The sequence below is a fragment of the Aotus nancymaae genome, unplaced genomic scaffold, assembly GCF_030222135.1.
Source record: "Aotus nancymaae isolate 86718 unplaced genomic scaffold, 86718_ANA_hifiasm-v0.15.2.pri h1tg000032l_0, whole genome shotgun sequence".
NCBI lineage: Eukaryota > Metazoa > Chordata > Mammalia > Primates > Aotidae > Aotus > Aotus nancymaae.
The window spans coordinates 18182975-18205271 of record NW_026988445.1 but is presented as its reverse complement, the minus strand read 5'-3'; the positions used below and the strand labels follow the sequence as shown (position 1 = coordinate 18205271).

The window sequence follows — 22297 nt, the reverse complement described above, 5'->3', positions numbered from 1 at the left end:
TAACGATCCTAAATATATATGCACCTAATACAGGAGCACCCAGATACATAAGGCAAGTTCTTAAAGACTTACAAAGAGACCTAGACTCCCATACAATAATAGTGGGAGACTTCAACACACCATTGTCAATATTAGACAGATCAACGAGACAGAAAATTAACAAGGATATCCAGGACTTGAACTCAGACCTGGAACAAGCAAACCTAATAGACATTTACAGAACTCTCCACCCCAAATCCACAGAATATACATTCTTCTCAGCACCACATCACACCTACTCTAAAATTGACCACATAATTGGAAGTAAATCACTCCTCAGCAAATGCAAAAGAACGGAAACCATAACAAACAGTCTCTCAGACCACAGTGCAATCAAGTTAGAACTCAGAATTCAGAAGACAACCCAGAACCGCACAACCTCATGGAAATTGAACAACTTTCTCCTGAATGTTGACTGGATAAACACTGAAATGAAGGCAGAAATAAAGACAGTCTTCGAAACCAACGAGAATGAAGACACCACATACCAGAATCTCTGGGACACATTTAAAGCAGTTTCTAGAGGAAAATATATAGCAATAAGTGCCCACATGAGAAAAAAGGAGAGATCTAAAATTGACACCCTATCGTCAAAACTGAAAGAGCTAGAGGAGCATGATCAAAAAAACTCAAAACCTAGCAGAAGACAAGAAATAATTAAGATCAAAGCAGAACTGAAGGAGATAGAGACACAAAAAACCCTTCAAAAAATCAGTAAATCCAGGAGCTGGTTTTTTGAAAAGATCAACAAAATAGACAGACCACTAGCCAGACTAGTAAAAAAGAAAAGAGAGAACAACTAAATAGATGCAATAAAAAATGATAAAGGGGATATCACCACAGATTGCACAGAAATTCAAACCATCATCAGAGATTATTACAAACAACTCTATGCACATAAACTAGATAACCTGGAAGAAATGGATAAATTCCTGGACAGTTGCCTCCTCCCAAGCCTAAACCAGGAAGAAGTCGAAACCCTGAATAGACCAATAACAAGGTCTGAAGTCGAGGCAGCAATTAAGAGCCTACCACCCAAAAAAAGCCCAGGTCCAGATGGGTTCACAGCCGAATTCTACCAGACATACAAAGAGGAACTGGTACCATTCCTACTGAAACTATTCCAAATAATCCAAAAAGAGAGAATCTTTCCCAAATCATTTATGAGACCAACATCATCCTAATACCAAAACCCAGCAGAGACTCAACAAGAAAAGAAAACTACAGGCCAATATCCATGATGAACATAGATGCAAAAATCTTCAATAAAATACAGGCAAACCGATTGCAACAGCACATCAAAAAGCTTATCCACCATGATCAAGTAGGATTCATCCCGGGGATGCAAGGCTGGTTCAATATACGCAAGTCTATAAATGTAATTCACCACATAAACAGAACCAAAGACAAAAACCACATGATTATCTCAATTGATGCAGAGAAGGCCTTCGACAAAATTCAACAGCCCTTTATGCTAAAACCTCTCAATAAACTAGGTATCGACAGAACATACCTCAAAATAATAAAATCTATTTATGACAAACCGACAGCCAATATCATACTGAATGGGCAAAAACTGGAAGCATTCCCTTTGAAATCTGGCACTAGACAAGGATGCCTTCTCTCACCACTCCTATTCAATATAGTACTGGAAGTTCTAGCCAGAGCAATCAGACAAGAAAAAGAAATAAAGGGTATTCAATTAGGAAAGGAGGAAGTCAAATTGTCTCTATTTGCAGACGACATGATTGTATATCTAGAAGACCCTATCATCTCAGCCCAAAATCTCCTGAAACTGATAAGCAACTTCAGCAAAGTCTCAGGATACCAAATCAATGTGCAAAAATCACAAGCATTCCTATACACCAATAACAGACTTAAAGAGAGCCAAATCAAGAACGAACTGCCATTCACAATTGCTACAAAGAGAATAAAATACCTAGGAATACAACTAACAAGGAACGTAAAGGACCTCTTCAAGGAGAACTACAAACCACTGCTCAACGAAATAAGAGAGGACACAAACAGATGGAGAAACATTCCATGTTCATGGTTAGGAAGAATTAATATCGTGAAAATGGCCATACTGCCCAAAGTAATTTACAGATTCAATGCTATCCCCATCAAGCTACCAATGACCTTCCTCACAGAACTGGAAAAAACCACCTTAAACTTCATATGGAACCAAAAGAGAGCCCGCATAGCCAAGTTAATTCTAAGCAAAAAGAACAAAGTGGGAGGCATCACACTACCGGACATCAAAACAGCGTGGTACTGGTACCAAAACAGAGATATAGACCAATGGAACAGAACAGAGGCGTTGGAGGCGACACAACATATCTACAACCACCCGATTTTTGACAAACCTGATAAAAACAAGCAATGGGGAAAGGATTCCCTGTTCAATAAGTGGTGTTGGGAAAACTGGCTAACCATATGCAGAAAGCAGAAATTCGACCCCTTCCTGACACCTTACACTAAAATTGACTCCAGATGGATTAAAGACTTAAACATAAGACCTAACACCATAAAAATACTAGAAGGAAACCTAGGCAAAACCATTCAGGACATAGGCGTAGGAAAGGACTTTATGACCAAAACACCAAAAGCATTGGTAACAAAAGCCAAAATAGACAAATGGGACCTGATCAAACTCCACAGCTTCTGCACGGCAAAAGAAACAGTCAATAGAGTGAATCGGCAACCAACAGAATGGGAAAAAATTTTTGCAGCCTACCCGTCTGACAAAGGGCTGATATCCAGAATTTACAACGAGCTAAAAAAGATATACAAGAAAAAAACAAGCCCATTCAAAAATGGGTGAAGGATATGAACAGATACTTTACAAAAGAAGACATACATGAGGCCAACAAACATATGAAAAAATGCTCATCATCACTGGTCATTAGAGAAATGCAAATCAAAACTACATTGAGATACCATCTCACGCCAGTTAGAATGGCGATCATTAAAAAATCTGGAGAAAACAGATGCTGGAGAGGATGTGGAGAAATAGGAACACTTTTACACTGTTGGTGGGAGTGTAAATTAGTTCAACCACTGTGGAAAACAGTGTGGCGATTCCTCAAGGACCTAGAAAGAGAAATTCCATTTGACCCAGCAATCCCATTACTGGGCATATATCCAAAGGATTATAAATTGTTCTACTATAAGGACACATGCACACGAATGTTCATTGCAGCACAGTTTACAATAGCAAAGTCCTGGAACCAACCCAAATGCCCATCAATGATAGACTGGACAGGAAAAATGTGGCACATATACACCATGGAATATTATGCAGCCATAAAAAACGAGGAGTTCGTGTCCTTTGTAGGGACATGGATGAACCTGGAAACCATCATTCTTAGCAAACTAACACAAGAACACAAAATCAAACACCACATGTTCTCACTCATAGGTGGGTGTTGAACAAGGAGAACACATGGACACAGGGAGGGGAGCACTATACACGGGGGTCTGTTGGGGGGGAGTGGGGGGGGGCAGCGGGGGGTGGGGAGTTGGGGAGGGATAGCATGGGGAGAAATGCCAGATATAGGTGAAGGGGAGGGAGGCAGCAAATCACACTGCCACGTATGCACCTATGCAACAACCTTGCATGTTTTTCACATGTACCCCAAAACCTAAAATGCAATTAAAAAAAATAAATAAATTGGGAGGCCGAGGCGGGTGGATCACGAGGTCAAGAGATCGAGACCATTCTGGTCAACATGGTGAAACCCCGTCTCTACTAATACAAAAAATTAGCTGGGCATGGTGGCGCGTGCCTGTAATCCCAGCTACTCAGGAGGCTGAGGCAGGAGAATTGCCTGAACCCAGGAGGCGGAGGTTGCAGTGAGCTGAGATCGCGCCATTGCACTCCAGCCTGGGTAACAAGAGCGAAACTCCATCTCAAAAAAAAAAAATAAAAATAAATAAAAATAAATAAAATAAAAATTGAAAAAAATTATGGAAAAAGCATAGACAGTGAATTAATTGTTATATCATCAGCAGCAAATGTTTCTTGAATGCAAGAAGCTTGCCTGCTTATTCATTTCACCAACTGTTTATTCTTATGCATAAGGCTTCTGCCCATTAAGAATTCACAGTTGAAGGTACAGATATATCTATCAAGAAGTTACATAAGAGACTGACTGAAAAATGTTCCAGCCAAAGGCACAAGTAGTATTCTAAATGAGTAGTAGAGAGGAAGAGATACTTTCAATCTAGGAAGTTTTTCTTTAACAGTTTTTCCTTTGGAAATGTCTGAGAAAGTTTTGTGGGGAATAAGAAGCTTTTAGGCACAAAGGTTGCTGCTTATTTTGGGTAATGAGAATATCTTGATAGAAGGAACAGAGGCAGGAACCTTTAGGACATATTCATTTGGGAAAGGCCATTTAATGTATAGTCTGTCAGGTAGGGAAGTAGAGTTATGAAGGTACTTGGGCCATATTATAGAATTATTTGAAAGTTATTTTGAGATTTAAGTTATGCATAGTATAGTTTTGAATAGATGTGTCTGTGTGAGCTGTTGGTTATCGTGAAAAAAATCCAACTTAAAGTAACTTAAGCCAAAAAAAAAGGAAAGTTATAGTTCAAGTAACTGGGATGTCTAGGGGTGGCATACTTCAGGCATTGTTGGATTCAGGGGCTCACACATTGTCAGAAGGCCTCTTTCCTTCCTCTTTCTCTCTGTCCTGGCTCTGCCTTTCCTGCGTTGAGCTCTACATAAAAGCCATTTCTCTGTGATCTATGAGACAGTGGCCAGCAGCTGCAGCCCACCCCCTCCTAGCTTAGTTCCTTTGTCAGAACTAAACTTCTTAAGATCCCAACATCATCCGAGAGAAGACTGTAGATGACCTTGCCATGGCCTGCATACATCCCTGAACTAGTGTCACTGAGCCAAGGGAATGGTGTGCCCAGAGCAGCCCAGGGGACAGCATTCCATCAAGGGCAGGGATGGTTTCTTACAAGAAGCAGAATGGAATGTGGGAAAGGGACACAAGGCGGACAGAAACTTTAGCTGCCATGGTTGCAGCACAAGAGGGAAGGTAAGAGAAGACTGGAGCTGTTAGCCCAGGTTGGGAATGTGGGTAGAGGATGCAGACTCCATCCTCTGCATGTTGAGTTATAGGTGCTATGGGTCATTCATTTGGCAGTTGGCTGTTAGGGCACAAAGGAGAGGGCTAAGGTTAGCATTGTAGCGGAATTAAGTGATTGATTGATGATAAAGATAATGAAGGGAACCAAATATTTTATCTTGAAATATACTTATTTCAAGATGGCTATTCACTGGGCTTGAAATACAAGAATAACTGAAAAGCTGTCTTTAGTAGGGGAGATTTGCATCTGTAGGGGATCTGCATTAATGCAGCCAGGCTTTCTCCAAGGCACTCCCTTGGCCTGATCTAGGAAAGATTAACTGAGAGTCTGACACCTGTAAAGGTCTGAAAAATAATTTACCATCTATTTTCTCTGAGGGCTGCTACCTGTGTGAGGTTTCATCTGCCTAATGAGGCCATCTTTGCTAGCCTGGACTCCTCCCCTTCCCATACCTGTCCTGTCACCATAACTTGAGGTACCATCATAACCTGGTTTTGGCCATGCTGTTGTCAGGCATTTTAACCAGAGTGATTTCATCTTGAACAGGGGCTGGGGAAAATAAGGCTGACACCTACTGGGCTGCACTCCCAGGAGGGTTAGACATTCTTAGTCACAGAATGAGACAGGAGGTCAGCACAAAATTTAGGTCACAAAGATCTTGTTGATAAAACAGGTTGTGGTAAAGAAGGTGCCAAAACCCACCAACCGAGATGGTGACAAAAGTGACCTCTGGTCATCTTCATTGCTCATTATATGCTAATTACAGTGCATCAGCATGCTAAAAGGTACTCCATCCAGCACCATGGTAGTTTACACATGCCATGGGAACATCAGGAAGTTACCCTATGTAGTGTAACTATACTGCAGTGACCGCTTGAATTGCTTGCCCCTTTCCTGGAAAACTCATGAATAATCTACCCCATATTTAGCATATAATCAAGAAATAACTATAAATATACTCAGTTCGGCAGCCCATGCCACTTTTTTAATTCTTTACTTCCTTAATAAATTTGCTTTCACTTTATGAATGCACCTCGAATTCTTTCTTGTGTGAGATCCAGGAACCTTCTTCCGGGGTCTGGATCGGGATCCCTTTTCAGTAACACTTCAAGCCCCCATTCTTTCTGTAACTTCAGAAAAAGCTCAACCCATCTGGCCATTTCTTTGAGTTCTTTTATTTTGTAAGACTTCTGTTCATATTAATACATTTGCCTTTTCTCTTATTAATCTGTCTTTAGTGGATTTTTCATTAAGGCTTTGGAGAATGAAGAGGAAATTTTCCCTTGGCTCTTACAATAGGCATAGAATAGGTAAGCTTATTGAGGGGAGGATCAGAGATTAGATTGGATTGCACGAAATTGCTGCTTTGTTTAGGTCGAAAATAAAGAAACATTGGTGATTTCATATATAGTTCAGCACATTCTTTGGGATTCCCTTATGGGAATGGCTGTGTTCTTTCTTTCAACAGATGCTTGCTTATCCTATACAGAATGCCCTGCTTCCCTCCTCCTTTCTTCTTTTCTTTTGGAAAATATGTGCTGGGTGCTTTTTAAGTACAGAGCATGTGCTTAGTGCTGGATATGTGGTCCTGAACTGGACTTTGCTGGTGTCTAGAGTCTAGATCAGAACGTTTTGGGGCCAATAGCAAACTCTGAGGCGTGGTGGTGTGTGGCTGCAAAACAAACAAACAAAAAGTAGCCTTTTTTTGATGCTGACTTTCCCCAAATACTAGCAAGTCCATCGTAACAGTAAGTGGAGAAACAGAGCTGGACGGAATATTTTTGTTCATCTCAGTGGAAAGAAAATGTTTGCCTTCACTTTCTCAGAACTTTCTTTTGCTGGGAAAACAGCTGATGAACATGCTGGTAAGAACAAAGAGCCAGACCTCTGTGTGTCTGCAAATCTGGTTTTCACACAGAGTGTCCTGTTGAAGTGTGAGGAGCCTCCTCTCAGTGATACACCAGGGAACAGGGGAGAACCTTCCTCCCTCACACATGGCATCACAGCTCCTGTCCCCAAGTTCTGTTGCTTGAGAAGATTGTCCTGCTGAAAGTTCATTTCTTTTTTTCCTGTCTAAAGCCAAAACAAGGTAAAATACAATAGCCAGTTGCCTCATATAAACCACCTGCTCAGTAGGAAATGAAGTAAAACTCGAGTTCCTATTGCTACTTGAAGAATTTGTGGTTTCCTTTCCTGTCAGTAAACAAAAGCAGTCAGTTAAAAGAGTGGAGCATTAATTGTTTACAGGATGTTTGCTGTATCAAAGGAAGGAAAAGTGCCTTTTACAGACTGTTCATTGTTTTGGGGATATTACAGCATAAAGTGTCTCTCCTAGAGAAGAGACATTAAGCACAAGATATTTAGTCACAAAGCACAGACTCTTTCATTAACAGGACTTTAAAAGACTTATTTTGTAAACCAAAGTTGAGGTCTTCATACTGTATTAGCGTAAAGAATATAGATGAGAATAGAAAGCTTCCTTAGAGAAAAAAAAGGATCTCAAAGTTTTGAAAAATATTGATGCTTCAGAGGCTTTGGATTTTTTAAAATTGTAGAATATCATGTTTTTTTTTTTTTTCAAGAAACATTTATCTTTTATAGTTCAGTAATGCGTTTTACCTAGGCTTCCGCAGGTTGCTTTTCAGTACCGGCATACTTCAGAGGTGTTCTTGTTTCCAGACAACTGCAATAAAACAAATGTTTCAGTGTAGCAAGTCACACAGACTTTGTTGTTTTTCAAGCGTGTATAAAAGTTACAGTTATACTATACTGGAGTTCATTAAGTATGCTATAGCATTATGTTTAAAAAATGTGCAAACCTTAATTCAAAAATACTTTTTCCTAAAAAATGCAAATGATTATCTGAGCCTTCAGCAAGTCAAATCATTTTGTGGATGGAGAATCTTGCCTCAATGTTGATGACTGTTGATTGATCAGGGTGGCGGTAGCTGAAGGTTGGGCTGGCTATGGCAATTTCTTAAGACAACAGTGAAGTTGGCCACATCAATTGGGTCTTCTTTCATGAAAGACTTTATGCTGTTTCTTTTTCTTTCTTTTTTTTTTTTTTTTGAGATGGAGTTTCACTCTTGTTGCCCAGGCTGGAGTGCAATGGCATGATCTCAGCTCATTGCAACCTTCGCCTCCCAGATTCAAGTGATTCTCCTGCCTCAGCCTCCCAAGTAGCTGGGGCTATAGGCATGTGCCAACACGCCTGGCTAATTTTTTTGTATTTTTAGTAGACACAGAGTTTTGCCCTGTTGGCCCAGGTGGTCTCAAACGCCTGACCTCAGGCAACCCACCCACCGTGGCCTCCCAAAATTCTGGGATTATAGTTATGAGCCACTGTGCCTGGCCACTTCATGCTGTTTTATAGCATTTGACCCAAAGTAGAAATTCTTTCAAGACTGGGGTCTCTCCCCTCAAGCCCTGCCAAGTTTATGTAATATTCTAAATCCTTTGCAACAATGTTCATGTAATCTTCACCAAGAGCAGAGTCTATCTCAGGAAACCACTTTCTTTGCTCATCTACAGAAAGCAACTCCATATCCATTCAAGTTTGATCATGAGTTTATAGCAACTTAGATCATTAGGTACCAATTCTAATTCTAGTTTTCTTGCTATTTCTTCCTCTACTGAAATCTTGAGATGCCCAGAGTCATCCTTGAGGGTTGGAGTCTACTTCTTTTAAACTCCTGTTAATGAAGTTGATATTTTGACTTCCACTCATGAATCACGAATATTCTTGATGGCTCTAGATTGGTGATTCTGAAAGGTTTTCAGTTTACTTTGCCCAAATCCACCAGAGGAATTACTATCTGTGATAGCTATAACATTACAAAAAATACCTCTATACAACTTAAAAGTCAGAATTGCTTTTTGATCCATGGGCTGTGGAATGGAACTTACTAGCAGGCATGAAACAACATTCATCTCCTTGTACACATCCATCAGAGCTCTTGGGTAACCAGGTTGCATTGTCAAGGAGCAGTAACATTTTGAAAGGAATCTTTTTTTCTGAGCACTAGGTTTCAATGTGGACTTAAATATTTAGTAAACAATGTTGTAAACAGATGTGCTGTCATCCAGGCTTTGTTACTCCAATGACAGAGCACACGCAGAGTAGATTTAGCATAATTCTTAAGGGCCCTAAGATTTTCAGAATGGTAACTAAGCATGAGTTTCAACTTAAAGTCACCAGCTGCGTTAACTGCTAATAAGAGAATTAGCCTGTCCTTTAAAGCTTTGAATCCAGGCACTGACTTCCCCTAACTATGAAAGTCCTATAGGACATCTTCTAATAGAGGGCTGTTTCATTTACACTGAACATTTGCTGTTTAGTGTAGCTTTCCTTGTATCTCAAGAACCAGCCTTTGCTACCTGCAGACTTTCCTCTGCATCCTCCTCACCTCTCTCAGCCTTCATATAATTGAAGAGAGTTAGGACTTTGCTCTGAACTAGGCTTTGGCTTAAGGAAATGTGGCTGGTTTCATCTTCTGTCCAGAACACTCAAATTTTATCCGTATCAGCAATAAGGTTGTTTTAGTTTCCTATTATTTGTGTGTTCACTGTAGTAGCATTTTTAATTTCCTTCAAGAACTTTTCCTTTGTATTCATGACTTGGCTGTTGGGCACAGGAGGCTTAGCATTCGGCCTGTTTTGGCTTTTGACATACCTTCTTCACTGAGCTTAATTGCTTCTAGTTTTTGATTTAAAGTGAGTTGTTTGACTCTTCCTTTCACTTGAATACAGAGAGGTCATTGTATGGTTATTAATTGGCCTAAGTTCAATATTGTTGTGTCTCAGAGAATAGGGAGGTCTGAGGAGAGGTAGAGAAATGGGGAGGTTGGTCAGTGGAGCAGTCAGAACACAATATTTATGGATCAAATACACTGTTTATATGGGTGTGGTTCATGTCACCCCAAAACAGTTACGCTAGTTATATCCAAGATCACTGATAATAGGTCACCATAACAAATATAAAAATAATGACAAAGTTTGAAGTATTGCGAGAATCAAAATGTGACACGGAAACACCAAGGGAGCACTTAGTGTCAGAAAAATGGTGCCGATAGACTAGCTCGATGCAGTTACCACAAACCTTCAGTCTGTAAAAGACACGGTATTTGCAAAGCACAGTAACATGAGGTCCACCTTATATCTAGTACTGTGTCTGAGTCCCTGACCCAGTACTAGACGTCCACTGATGTTAAGTAGATTGAGACTATTGTGCAACCATCACCATCAAACATTTTCAGACCTCTTCATCTTGAAAAATGAAATTCTCTAGCTATTAAACAGTAACCCCATTTCTCCTCACCCCATCCCTGGCAACCACCATTGTACTTTCTGATTTTAAGAAATTGACTTACTCTACATACTTCATATAAATGGAATCATACAGTATTTGTCCTTTTTGTGACTGGCTCATTTGCTTAGCATGGTATCTTCAAGGTTCGTCTATGTTGTAGTTTGTGTCAAACTTTCCTTCCTCTTTAAGGCTGAATAATACTTCATTGCACGTATTTCCCATATGTTGTTTCTGCATTCATCTGTAAAGGGCGCCTAGGTTGCTTCCACCTTTTGGGCTACTGTGAATAATGCTGCTGTGAATGTGGCTGTGCAAGTTCATCTTCGAGACCCTGCTTTCAGTTCTTTTGACTGTATGCCCAGAAGTAGAATTGCTGAATTGATGAGTCATAGGGTAATGTTGTGTTTAATATTTTTTGTTTGTTTGTTTGTTTGTTTTTGAGGTACCCACTATATTATGTATTACTTTTTTTTTTTTTTAAGACAGTCTCACTCTGTTGCCCAGGCTGGAGTGCACTGGTATGATCTCCGCTCACTGCAACCTCTGCGTCCTGGGTTCAAGTAATTCTTTACCTCGGCCTCCTGAGTAGCTGGGATTACAAGCGCCCACCACCATGCCTGGCTAATTTTTGTATTTTTAGTAGAGATGCGGTTTCACCATGTTGGTCAGGCTGGTCTTGAACTCCTAACCTTGTGATCCACCCACCTTGGCCTCCCAAAGTGCTGGATTTACAGGCATGAGCCACTGCAACCAGCCTATACATTAGATTTTTAAACTCAAAACTGTCTGTATTGGCTATGAAAATTGTCAATGTGAGAATTTCTTTCCCCACCCTAACCCTAACCGCTGCACATAATCTTATATTCAGCCACAATTGAGGGACTGCTAGTAATTTTTCACCTATTGTTTCTGTGCCTCATAAAAATGGAGACAGATTGAAAAAGGAGGGCTATCTAAAACTAAGGCTAGTCATAGCCTTCTTGGTAGGTGACTTTGTAGTTTATCTCCTCTCCAAATGAAAGGGACACTATTAATGCTATGCTGGGTTAACAGGTGTAAACTGGGAGTGTCTCTGGGGTGCCCTCCTTGGGGTCTGTCTTTTCTTTTGTAGGAAGCAGTGCTGGATCTTGCCAGCATTTAGAGAGCCACACTGTCTTCATAAACCCACATTCATATAGTTTTGTTTGAAGTGTATACTCCATTTTGTTGCATTTTGAGTCTATGCAGTGTCAGGTCGGAGTGTGAGCACTTTGCTGTAGTTGAGTTTGCAGAAATTCTTACGTTGAAAGCACGATCTTAGGAGTCCAGCTGACTTGAGTTCACATCCTGTGCTTGCTGATTCATGTGGGGCAAATAATCAGTCTCTTGAGTGCCCGTTTCCTCAACCAGGGAGGCAGAAAAGGCCAATTGTTGTTATTTTCTTTTAACGTGGTGGTGAGATTGGAAATAAGTGTTTTAGTAGAGTGTCTAGTACACAGCGCTGCATACCTAATACTGACCATTGCCATTACCATTAAAAGAAGATGCAGTTCAACAGAATTTAGTACCAAAATGGATACCTGGAGTTCTCAAAATTTTTAGTTTTAGGATTCCTTTGATGTTCTTAAAAATTATTGGAGTCCCAAGGAGCTTTTGATTATGTGGCTTATCTCTGTTGATATTTACCATACAGAATTAAAACTGAGAAATTTTAAAAATATTTATTAATTTAAAATGATGGTAATAACACCTTTATATTTTGTTATAGATAGCATTTTATAAAAATATTTTTTCAAAACAAAAATTAATGAGCAGTATAATGTTGTATACTTTTGCAAATTTCATTAATGTGTGGCTGAAGAGAAGACAGCTGGATTGTCTTACCTGCTTCTGCATTCAATCTCTTGTGCTACAGTATGTTCTTCAGCCTCTGGAAAACTCCATTTTACTTTGGGGAGAGATGCAGAGTAGAAAAGATAAATAGTGCCTTGGTATCAACATGAAAATGGTTTTGACCTTGTGGACCCCTGGGGATTCCTCATATCACATGTTGAAACTGCTGACCAAGAGTTGTCCTGGGAGTCTGAATGGGTCTCTTTCTTATTTTGTAGGTTCTTGTCCAGGCTGTGTGAGCAGGAGCCTGCTGCTCTTCCCCACTCAGGTAAGCCTGTAAGCAAGGCATCCTCACTTCAGAGAGGCATGTTGATTTTTAAATTGGATTTTTTTTGTTCCATTAATTTTTTTTTAAAGATTGTTTCAGTTTCCCTAGGATAATAGAGTGTATGTTTTTATTTTGTCACTCCGCCACAGCAAACATGGGTGAGCATTGTTTTAAGAAAGCTCATTTGAATTTTGGAGTTGCCTAGTTTCAAAGCTTCTGGATGGAGGCTTTGAAAGGAGTCACTAACAAGTTCCTGTGAGCATCCTTTAATGCATTTAAAAGGATCTACTTTTTATAATTGGTTTGTATGTTATCTCCATGGAGAATCTCTTATATTAGAGGCATAACACGTGAGTATGCTGGTGGATAAAGAGCTGCCAAAGGCTTCTTTCTCAGTATAGGATGTGCCCTGGACCCGCTGAGGGTGGCTGCTGTGAGGAAGGTGATCCAGGGAGTGGTGGGGTGAAGTCCAGCCTGCTCTGCCCAGGGCCGAGAGGGTACTGTCATCTAAACCCCTTCCTTGGCTGCAGAATAAAGGCAGAGGTGCTCTCTTACTTGTGTGTGTTCACAAATACTGCATTTCCTTTAGCAGCAGGAAATAAGATGGGCTTGTGAATGAGCCCTGTCAGAAGTAACCACCCCCAGGACATTTGTCCTCCAGCCTTGGATTGTCAAATGTGGATTCTTATCCTTTTCTCTTAGTCTGTGTCTACACAACTTACACACAGGCACATGGCACATGTATGTACCCACACACACGGTTTTCAGGTTACATACTTCCTGACCTTATACCCTGAAGCCCTTGAGTGTGATAGAGATATTTGCTTGGGTAACAGGTTCAGTTGTCAACTTCAGATAGCTTCATATCGATTCCTTACTCACACAGAATCTATTATTTGTATGCCAGTTTTACCATTTGCCTGAAAATGTCCTTTGCAGTGTCATTCCCCCTCCATATAGGGTCCCTCTAGGGTCAGGCGTTGCATTTAGTTGCCATGTCCTTTGATAAACCTTTATTTCCACAGCCTTTGTCTTTTATGCGTGTTGGTGCATTTTGAGGTCTGTGGCCTGGGAGCTTGCCTTTAAAAATGATTTGAGGATAAGTATTTAAACTGTGGCAAAATACCACTGGAGGAGGGATGGATTTGTGATGTCCCCTTTAATTAGGGTCCATTGTAACCCATGTTAAAATAGCACTTGAAATGAATTTTCAGCTGAGAAAAAAGACTACCTGGTACAGAACAGCTTTTTCAAGGAAGCACAGCTTTACTTTCCTCTGTGCTCTTAAAGACATCATCTGGATCCACATCAAAAGCAACTCAAACAGTAAAAACATAAATAAAATTTAATTTTAAAATAAGAGAAAATACCTGGAGTTGGGCTAACAGACTGGGAAAAAATTAGATCTGGAACTCATTCCACATGCAGAAATAAAGGTAAAAAGTAATAAACGTAAATTTAAAACTAAAATATGGAAAGTAATTTTTATAATTGTGCAGTGGGGAAGTTTTAGCAGTGACCTGTTATTCCCCAGTTAACTTATATGTAAAGCGTACCTTGTTTAAAATCTACAAATTGTGTGATAGCATCAGAACTGAGGAGACAGCATACTTGGTTAATTACTGACTTGTTGTCTACTCCTTTGTAGATGATTTTACCATCTGAAGCTCTCTTTTTCCCATTGGCGAAGTTAGGATTTATTCACTTAACCATCTTAAAGGCTTAGAAACTTGTTTATCAGAGGATTAGGAGACTTGTTCTGTGGGAGAAGTCAAAATTATTATCATGAGAAGTGACTGAGACAAGTTTGGGCTTAGCTCCAAATTCTTGTCCTTACAAAGATGTTTAGAATTTTCCAAGATAGTTGGCACTACAGTGTTATAGTGGTCTGTGTTTCAGCTTTGAGATTTCTAGTAAGAATTTTTAACTCCTTAGATATTTTCTTATTAGAAAGGTGCTGTTTTGATGCCTGGAATATTTTGTTCCTCCTCTTTGCTTTTACCTTTACCTCCCGCCTTTCACCCTTTGGGAATGAAAATAATTATTGGAGGGATGGTCCTAGGCTTCTTTTTGATAGTGCACGTTTTAATTTTATGGTCAGTTTCGTAAGGCCAGTAGAATTCTAGACTTGAATGGCTCTTTAGAGGGTCTATAATTTATCTTCATCTATTTATTTATTTATTTTGAGATGGAGTCTTCCTCTGTTGCACAGACTGGAGTGCAGTGGCGCCACCTCAACTCATTGCAACCTTCGCCTCCTGGGTTCAAGTGATTCCTCTGCCTCAGCCTCCCAAGTAGCTGGGACTGTAGGCGTGTGCCACCATGCCCAGCTAATTTTTGTATTTTCAGTAGAGACGGGGTTTTACTATGTTGGCTAGGCTGGTCTGGAGCTCCTGACCTCAGGCGATCCGCTTGCCTTGGCCTCCCAAAGTGCTGGGATTACAGGTGTGAGCCACCATGCCTGGCCTTTGTCTACTTTTAAAATGTTCTCAGACTGAGTTTCCCATTGTCCTGCCCAAGTTTCTGAACAAACATTGTAGTTGCTAGATCTCTACAGGGGGAACAGCAGCATCCTTTGCCTGCTTACAGTGGATGTGTGCCATCTCTTGCCAGGATCAGGATGTCAAGAGCGAGTTGGTGCTGGTGCTTGATTCTTCACTCGGGTGTTTCACTATTGGGAAGTGCAGTCGCCTATATATGAAATGTTTAGATGATTTCATATCTCTTTCTAAGTTCCATTTTTTTGCTGCTTCCATTTTTTTTTTTTTTTGGCTGAAATTATAGTTTCAGGGTGGGTAAACACAAACACTTTCCAGATTATGTTTTGAAACATTTTATTTCATATTGCACTATCAGCCAAATTTAGAAAGATGTAGCCACCTCAGGCAGATGGTCTTAAAATCTGAAGACCTCAGGGGAAGGAGACTGTGGGCTTCCTGAGAGTGATTTAGTACAGTAAATATTTACTGGATAATTTCTTTAAGTGCCATGCTCTGTTAGTTGCTGGGGGAAACAAGACGATGAAGAGGCAGCCCTTCCCCAAGAAGAGGTTATAATCTAAAGGGGAAGAAGCAAATATATACAAATAGCTCTGATAAAAGGTTCAGTTGCTGTAATCATGGAATACTGGGGGAATACTAGTGAGCTGAGATGACCGTGGACCTGTGTGTTCTCCAGGGTACCTGGCACGTTGTAGGCACTCAGTACACACATTTGGGTGGATAAATGAACACATGTAGGCATGTGCATTTTGGTGTATTTTATTCAGAGTAAAAAAGATGTATAGAAAGAGATAATGTGTTAGATTTGGGTATGGCTTCATAGGGTTTGAGGATTTGATGAGGTCACCAAGGGCCCGAGGCAAGCTGAGCAGAAGTCTAGCCTATGGGCCACTCCGTGTCCTCTTGTACCCAAGACAGCTCTGCCTGTTTCTTAGCCTCCTCTTCCCAAGGCTTAGAACTCTCTCTTTTTTTCTGCAGCACCTGAACCCATTGTACAAAGAAAGTAAGATTTGGTCCTTAATTAAGGAGGTCTATGAGAGTGAAAAAAACTGTTTTCTCCTCTTGCTGTCACACCACGACAGTCAACAAAGAAGCCATGACCACATGTTTGGTGGTTTTGCCCCCACACACCAAGCAAGCAACTAATTCTGCAGCTGACACCAGCTGGCTGTCTTCTAATTCAATTCAGCTCTGATACAATTTACCTGGAGATAGTGTCAGATCCCACAGGTTGAGGGCCCAGTCCCAGGACTCTCTCTCCTTTCTCTGCCCCATCATATGCCAGTCTGAAGCTCCAGGTGAATTTACCTGTGCTTCTGATTGACTACATTGGGGTTTCCACACCCCCTCCTTGGATATGGTTAATTTGCTAGAGCGGCCCACTGAACTCAGGGAACCTCTTACGTATACTGGCTTATTATAAAGGATTTTACGTATCTCTTCTATAGATGAGGAGATGCATATAGGACAAGGTAAGGGGGAAGGGACACAGCTTCCATGTGCTTTACAGGCATTCCACTCTCCAGGCACCTCCATGTGTTCAGCTGTCTGGAAGCTTCCTGAACCCTGTCCTTTTGGGCTGTTACAGAAGCTTAATTACGTAGGCATTATTGATTAAACCATTGGCCATTGGTGATCAAATTAACTTTCAGACCCTGTCTCCTCTCTGGAGGCTGGGAGATGGGGCAGAAAGTCCCAAACCTTTGATCATGCCTTGGTCCTTCAGGTAACCAGCCCCGTCCTAAAGTAACCTTAGGGCTGTCATCCATCAGTTCACTCATTAGCATACAAAAACATGTCACTGGAAATTTTAAGGATTTTAGGGGTTATATACCAGGAAATGGGGTTGCAGTTCAAATAAATCTTTTATACTATCACAGTCTAATATGCTGGTTTCTCGTGGACTGATTCACGCTAATCAGACTCAAAAGAAACTCCTTTATAACTTGGAATTTTTTTTTTATTGGCAAGGTAAGGATATGCTTTACTTGGTAATTAGAAATTTCTTTATTTTCCTTCCTTTTTTCCAATATCCCTTCTTACCGTTAGGTTATAGCTAGTTGAATAAATTACAATTGATTATATTACTAATAAGATTTCCCAGAATGTAATGCTGATCAACTTGATCACATAAGACACACTTTATGACTGAATGTGACAGACGCCTTCCCTCATTTGCAGTGTATTTTCAGGCCATTTCCTTTTCTGTTGAATAATTATTATTGCAGCTTTGTTTGCTTACACTATGTGACAGGCAATATTTTAGTACTTTACCTTTCTCATTTAATCTTTCAGTGTGCTTTGAAGTATGTATCCCCATTTAAAAAATAAGGCTCAGGAAGGCTATGTGATTTGCCTAAGGGTCATAAGGGTCATATAGCTAATTTATAATGGAGCAAACTACCAGATCTCTGTGGCAGTGCCCTAAGGGTAGTGACTTCAGGAGGGGGCCAAGTCACCCCTTTAGTAGTCGTATTTTATAGATAATGTAAGAATGTGGTCTTATTTTGCTTCTGCAGGCAGTTAGGAGAAGAACCAAAAAGTAGCATCTGTACAATTATATTGTTATCATCTATATATTCATATGTTGTTCATGCAGAAAGATAAGCATATTGATATTGTGCAAAACCAAATAGAATCCTCATAAGACTTCAAGAATGTGTACTAGAGTAATATGAAACAACTACTGCATATTCCTACACTCAAATGAAATAATTGATCCATTCATAGCCTAAAGCCCTGCTTGAAATAATCAGACTTCTCAAAACACACTGACCCCTGAGTGTTGTGAACGTTGGATTCTTTTTTTTTTTTTGCCGAATCTTCAGCTTAAGTGGAGATTAAATGGTTAGGATATCTGAAAGAAGTGTGAAATGTGAAAGTCATTATATTAGGGATTATCCCTACAAATGTTTAAAATGTAATGTCATGCCTCGTACAAGTCTTCTACAGTGTTATTATTTGGAAAGCATTTATAGTACCATATTATAAAGACATAATTTTGTATATTCCCTTAGCAAAAGCTGCTAATACCACTCTTAGTTCATGGATCTGGAATCCAGCAGGGCTTTTCCACATGCCACATTGTGATTTTACAAGTTAAGTCTCAGTATGTATGGTTTGTTTTCTTTCCTTTATTTGTTTGCTTTTATTAAACATTTCTCTTTGGAGGAAATATCAGTGGAAAGCTTTATAAAGGAAGAATTCAGTGAGGAACAATGGATAGTGTTAAGGTTTTGATTCTTTAATGAGATAACTGTTTTTCCTCAATGAAAGCACTTTCCGAGGTAATGAACAATGTGTCTGATAGGGGCTGAAAGGCTGAGACTCCATCTCAAAACAAAAGAAAACAGAACAAACCAAAAAAGCTTTGTTGTTTTAAGCAGTGGTCTAAGCCCTAGCTGTCCACCTTAGAAACTTAAAACTGAATTAAAAACTGAATTTCCAACATCTATATTTTCCTAAACTTCCCCAGGCAATTCTTAAAAGCTATGAAGAGTTGAGAACTTCAGTGAGGGGAACTTGAAAGAGCCATAGTCAGTAATTATTATAATGTAATCATCACCTTCATGCCTATTTCAGTGGGAGGGTAAAAGTTCTCTTAAGCCTAACAGTGTGTACTATAGGAACCATCCCATCTTGAGGGCCCTTTCAAACTCAAACATTCCTTCTGCCTCATACATTTCTGTGGTCTAGGAAGTCACAGGATATTCGATCATTGTGTCCCTTTCATACCTTAAGGCACACACAATAGAAATAAAGGCTCTGCAGTCACCCATTTTAAAAGTTTGTTTATTTACAGAGAGAAAGGAATAGAGAATCTACATGTGCAGTAAATTGTGGTAATTTTTTATATTGATTTTCCTACTAACAAATGGTAACACATTCTAGGTTCAGATTCAATTCTTGGTAATAATAATTGCATTTATTGAATCCTTCCTGTTCTAAGTCTTGCTGTAAGCCTTTTGCAGGTGTTCTTTCTTTTGTTAATTAGTATGAAGCAGCTCAGGTTGCTGTCTTTCCTGCTCTGTGGATGCAGCACCCAGAGGCACAGAGATGCCTCAGGGACTTGTCCAGGTTGCACAGTCAGTAGTGGAGCAGGCACTAGGGCCTGAAGGAGATTCTAGTGTCAGGCTTTTAGCCATAAGCCTATGTTGACACCCATGTATTTGCAGAAAAATATTCTGGCAAATGAGCTTGGTGGAAACTGTTTGATTTAATGAAAAAACCTGAAAGAAACTTAATTTGAGAGTTAGACAACAGCTTGATTTGCCATCCAAGGTGTCAGATTATTAACTTGATGTGACATTGGGCAAGCTACTTCACCTATCTAAGGTTTTTATCCAAATTCATCGAGATGATGCTTGTTGATCTAGCTATTTTCTTTTATTTGAAAAATCAACTAAACTCTGTTGGTAAGACACTTACCATTTTTATCTTTAAATTTCATTTAGTGTACTTACTTATTTACCAATTTATTTACTTTAAGTTCCAGGATACATGCACAGAATGTGCAGGTTTGTTACATAGGTATATATGTGCCATGGTGGTTTGCTGCACCTGTCAACCCATCATCTAGGTTTTAACCCCCCAAGCATTAGCTGTTTGTCCTGAGGCTCTCCCTTTTCTCGCCTCCCACTCGCCAAAAGGCCCCGGTGTGTGTTCTTCCCCTCCCTGCGTCCATATGTTCTCTTTGTTCAAGTCCCACTTATGAGTGAGAACATGTGTACACTTATTATTTATGACTTCTCCCATCTGTATTAATATGTATTTATTAATGCTTCTGGGAGAAGAGTAATACCTCTCCCAGAAGTATTCTTTATTACATCTCCCATCCTGTCTCCACAATAAAAACTCAGGGTAAGAATCTCTTTTCAAATAAATATATTGAGAAAAGGAAAAGTAAATGCTCAATTAAAATTGGGGATTGAGGAGTGTTAACATTTAGCTTTTAACTTTTCACTTTTTATAATCTCATCTGTTGGTTTCTTTTACTTCCCTATTGTGGCCTGATTTTCATTCTGTCCAGCAATGCTCTCTAGAAGGGTGGCACTCCTGGCCTCTTGGTGGCCCATCCCTTGCAGGAAGACTTAGTGCTTGATACTGATCCCCTTTCTCCTCGTTTTTGTTTCCTGGCTCCGTGGCCTGAGCAGTCGACCTGATGTGGTCTAAAAACCTTTGTCGGCCCTGGTGCAGTGGCTTATGCCTTTAAAGAGGTTGCAGTGAGCTGAGATCATGCCATTGTATTCCAGCCTGGATAACAAGAGCGAAATTTCATCTCAAAACTCCAAAAACAGACCTTTGTGGTTAAGTCTGGCCAACATGGTAAAACCTTGTCTCTACTAAAAATACACAAATTAGCTGGGCATGGTGGTGGGTGCCTATAATCCCAACGATTCAGGAGGCTGAGGCAGGAGAATCGCTTAAACCTGGGAGGCAGAGGCTACAAGGGAGCACGCCACTGCACCCCAGGCTGGGCAACAGAGGAAGACTCTGTCTCAAAACAAAACAAAACAAAAAAGGGCTTTGTTGTTTTAAACAGTGGTCTAAGACCTAGCTGTCCACCTTAGAAACTTAAAACTAAATTAAAAACTGAATTTCTGACATCTATATTTTCCTAAACTTCCCCAGGTAATTTTTAGAAGCTGTGAAGGGTTGAGAACTTCAGTGTAAGGAAAACTTGAAAGAGCCATAGTCAATAATTATTATAATGTAATAATCACTTTCATGTCTCTTTCAGTGGGACACTAAAAGTTCTCTTAAGCGTGGCAGTGTATACTATAGAAATGTATGGCTCAGTCATGCATCTCTCCTCTGTTCACCTGCCTGGGTTCCCCCAGCCCTCTCATTTTCTTGTATAGGCTGTAAGGGCTAAAATTGAGGTTTGCTGTGTGTTCAGACAAAGTGAGGAAGCTAGAGGAGTCCAGGTTAAGAGGTAGCCACAGGAACTTAGGTGCAGACTGAGAATACAATTTAGTCGTCTTTTCTATTCCTTTATCTGTTGTTTAGGAGTTTAGTATGTAGGATTATTCCTTGGTATGATCTGCCTGCCGAACCATACTATTTTTAGGCACTACACCACACAATAGGTTTATAAAGAGGTTGTTGAACCTTTTGAGGCTGCTGTAGTCTGTCTGACAAGAGCTGAGTTACAAGGAGGCTCCCCCGCCTCACAGTTCAGGCATGTAGGATTTTTATTATTTCTTCTTTAGAAAGCATCTGAATAGCTTAAAAATACAGTGGTTTGGCAGTGTGTCAGGTGATGCCAGCTGTCTACACAGCCCTCCTTCCATGCCCGGGTTCTTTAGACACAGCCTTGCAGGTGTTTGTTAGGTTGCTAATTTTTGTTTTTTCTCCTTTTCAAAATGTGCTAAAATGTGCACAGTTAGCGATGCTAAGGGGAAAAAAGTGAACATGTGAAGCATTTTCTTGTTTGCAGGTCTCTGTCCTCTGTCTGATGATGCATTTTATTTGCTGAGGGGATCCCCTTGTCCAGATCTGATTATGAAGTGGACTAAACAGAGTCAGTAGTAAATATTTATTATTTTACATTTGTTTTTAAAATGGCAATCAGATCTTGTTGGCTTTGAATCCATTCTTAGAAATATGCATAAATACATTAGGATGAAAAAGTACTAGGTTGTTAACAGTTGCAATGGAAAAAAAAAACCTCATTATAAAATAATGTGATGCCTTTAATGTGTCCACATAATAGATTAGGTATTATTTATGATTCTTTTCTTCCTTTATTCTATCTCCTTCCATTAAAATGCTATAATAGGTAGTGTATTAAAATTACTATATAGCTTTGACTTTTTAAAGCACATATCTTTATGCAGATCATCCCCAAACTAATTTTCATCCAGGCAATTAGCCAAGTAAAGATTTTTCTTTAGCAGTGCTTAGTGAGGGGATAGACTCTAAGTTATCTTTGACAATTTCATGATTAATCCTGAATATTTTTAACTCCTTTCTGCTCCGGTTACAGACGCACGTATCTTCTTGGCATTCAAAATGTACTGTTGACATATCTGCCACTCCGTAAGGACAGGTCTGGGCAGTCTTGCCAAGGGCAGCATTTTGGGCCATTTTCCCCATTTCTTCTCATCAGTGCTTCTCCAGTGTCCTGTAGCCTTCAAAACTCCTTGGGGATTTGTTGGTGATCTCAGCAGTTTATCCATATTTGATGCCATATTTACTCACTCA

General features: G+C 39.9%; 1 protein-coding gene across 7 annotated transcripts in view; it reads left to right on the top strand.

Moving 5' to 3' along the window:
• The window catches only part of SIPA1L2 (signal induced proliferation associated 1 like 2), a 240857-nt gene that overhangs the window by 56810 nt on the left and 161750 nt on the right, over positions 1 to 22297 (top strand). For 6 of the 7 annotated variants that reach the window (XR_010345113.1, XM_064383605.1, XM_064383603.1 and 3 more), the window contains one exon: positions 12541 to 12590. The exons of the other annotated variant lie outside the window; for it this stretch is intronic. The gene's annotated coding sequence lies outside the window, so the exon portion shown is untranslated. The remainder of the gene's footprint in view (positions 1 to 12540; positions 12591 to 22297) is intronic. 7 annotated transcript variants of the gene reach the window in all.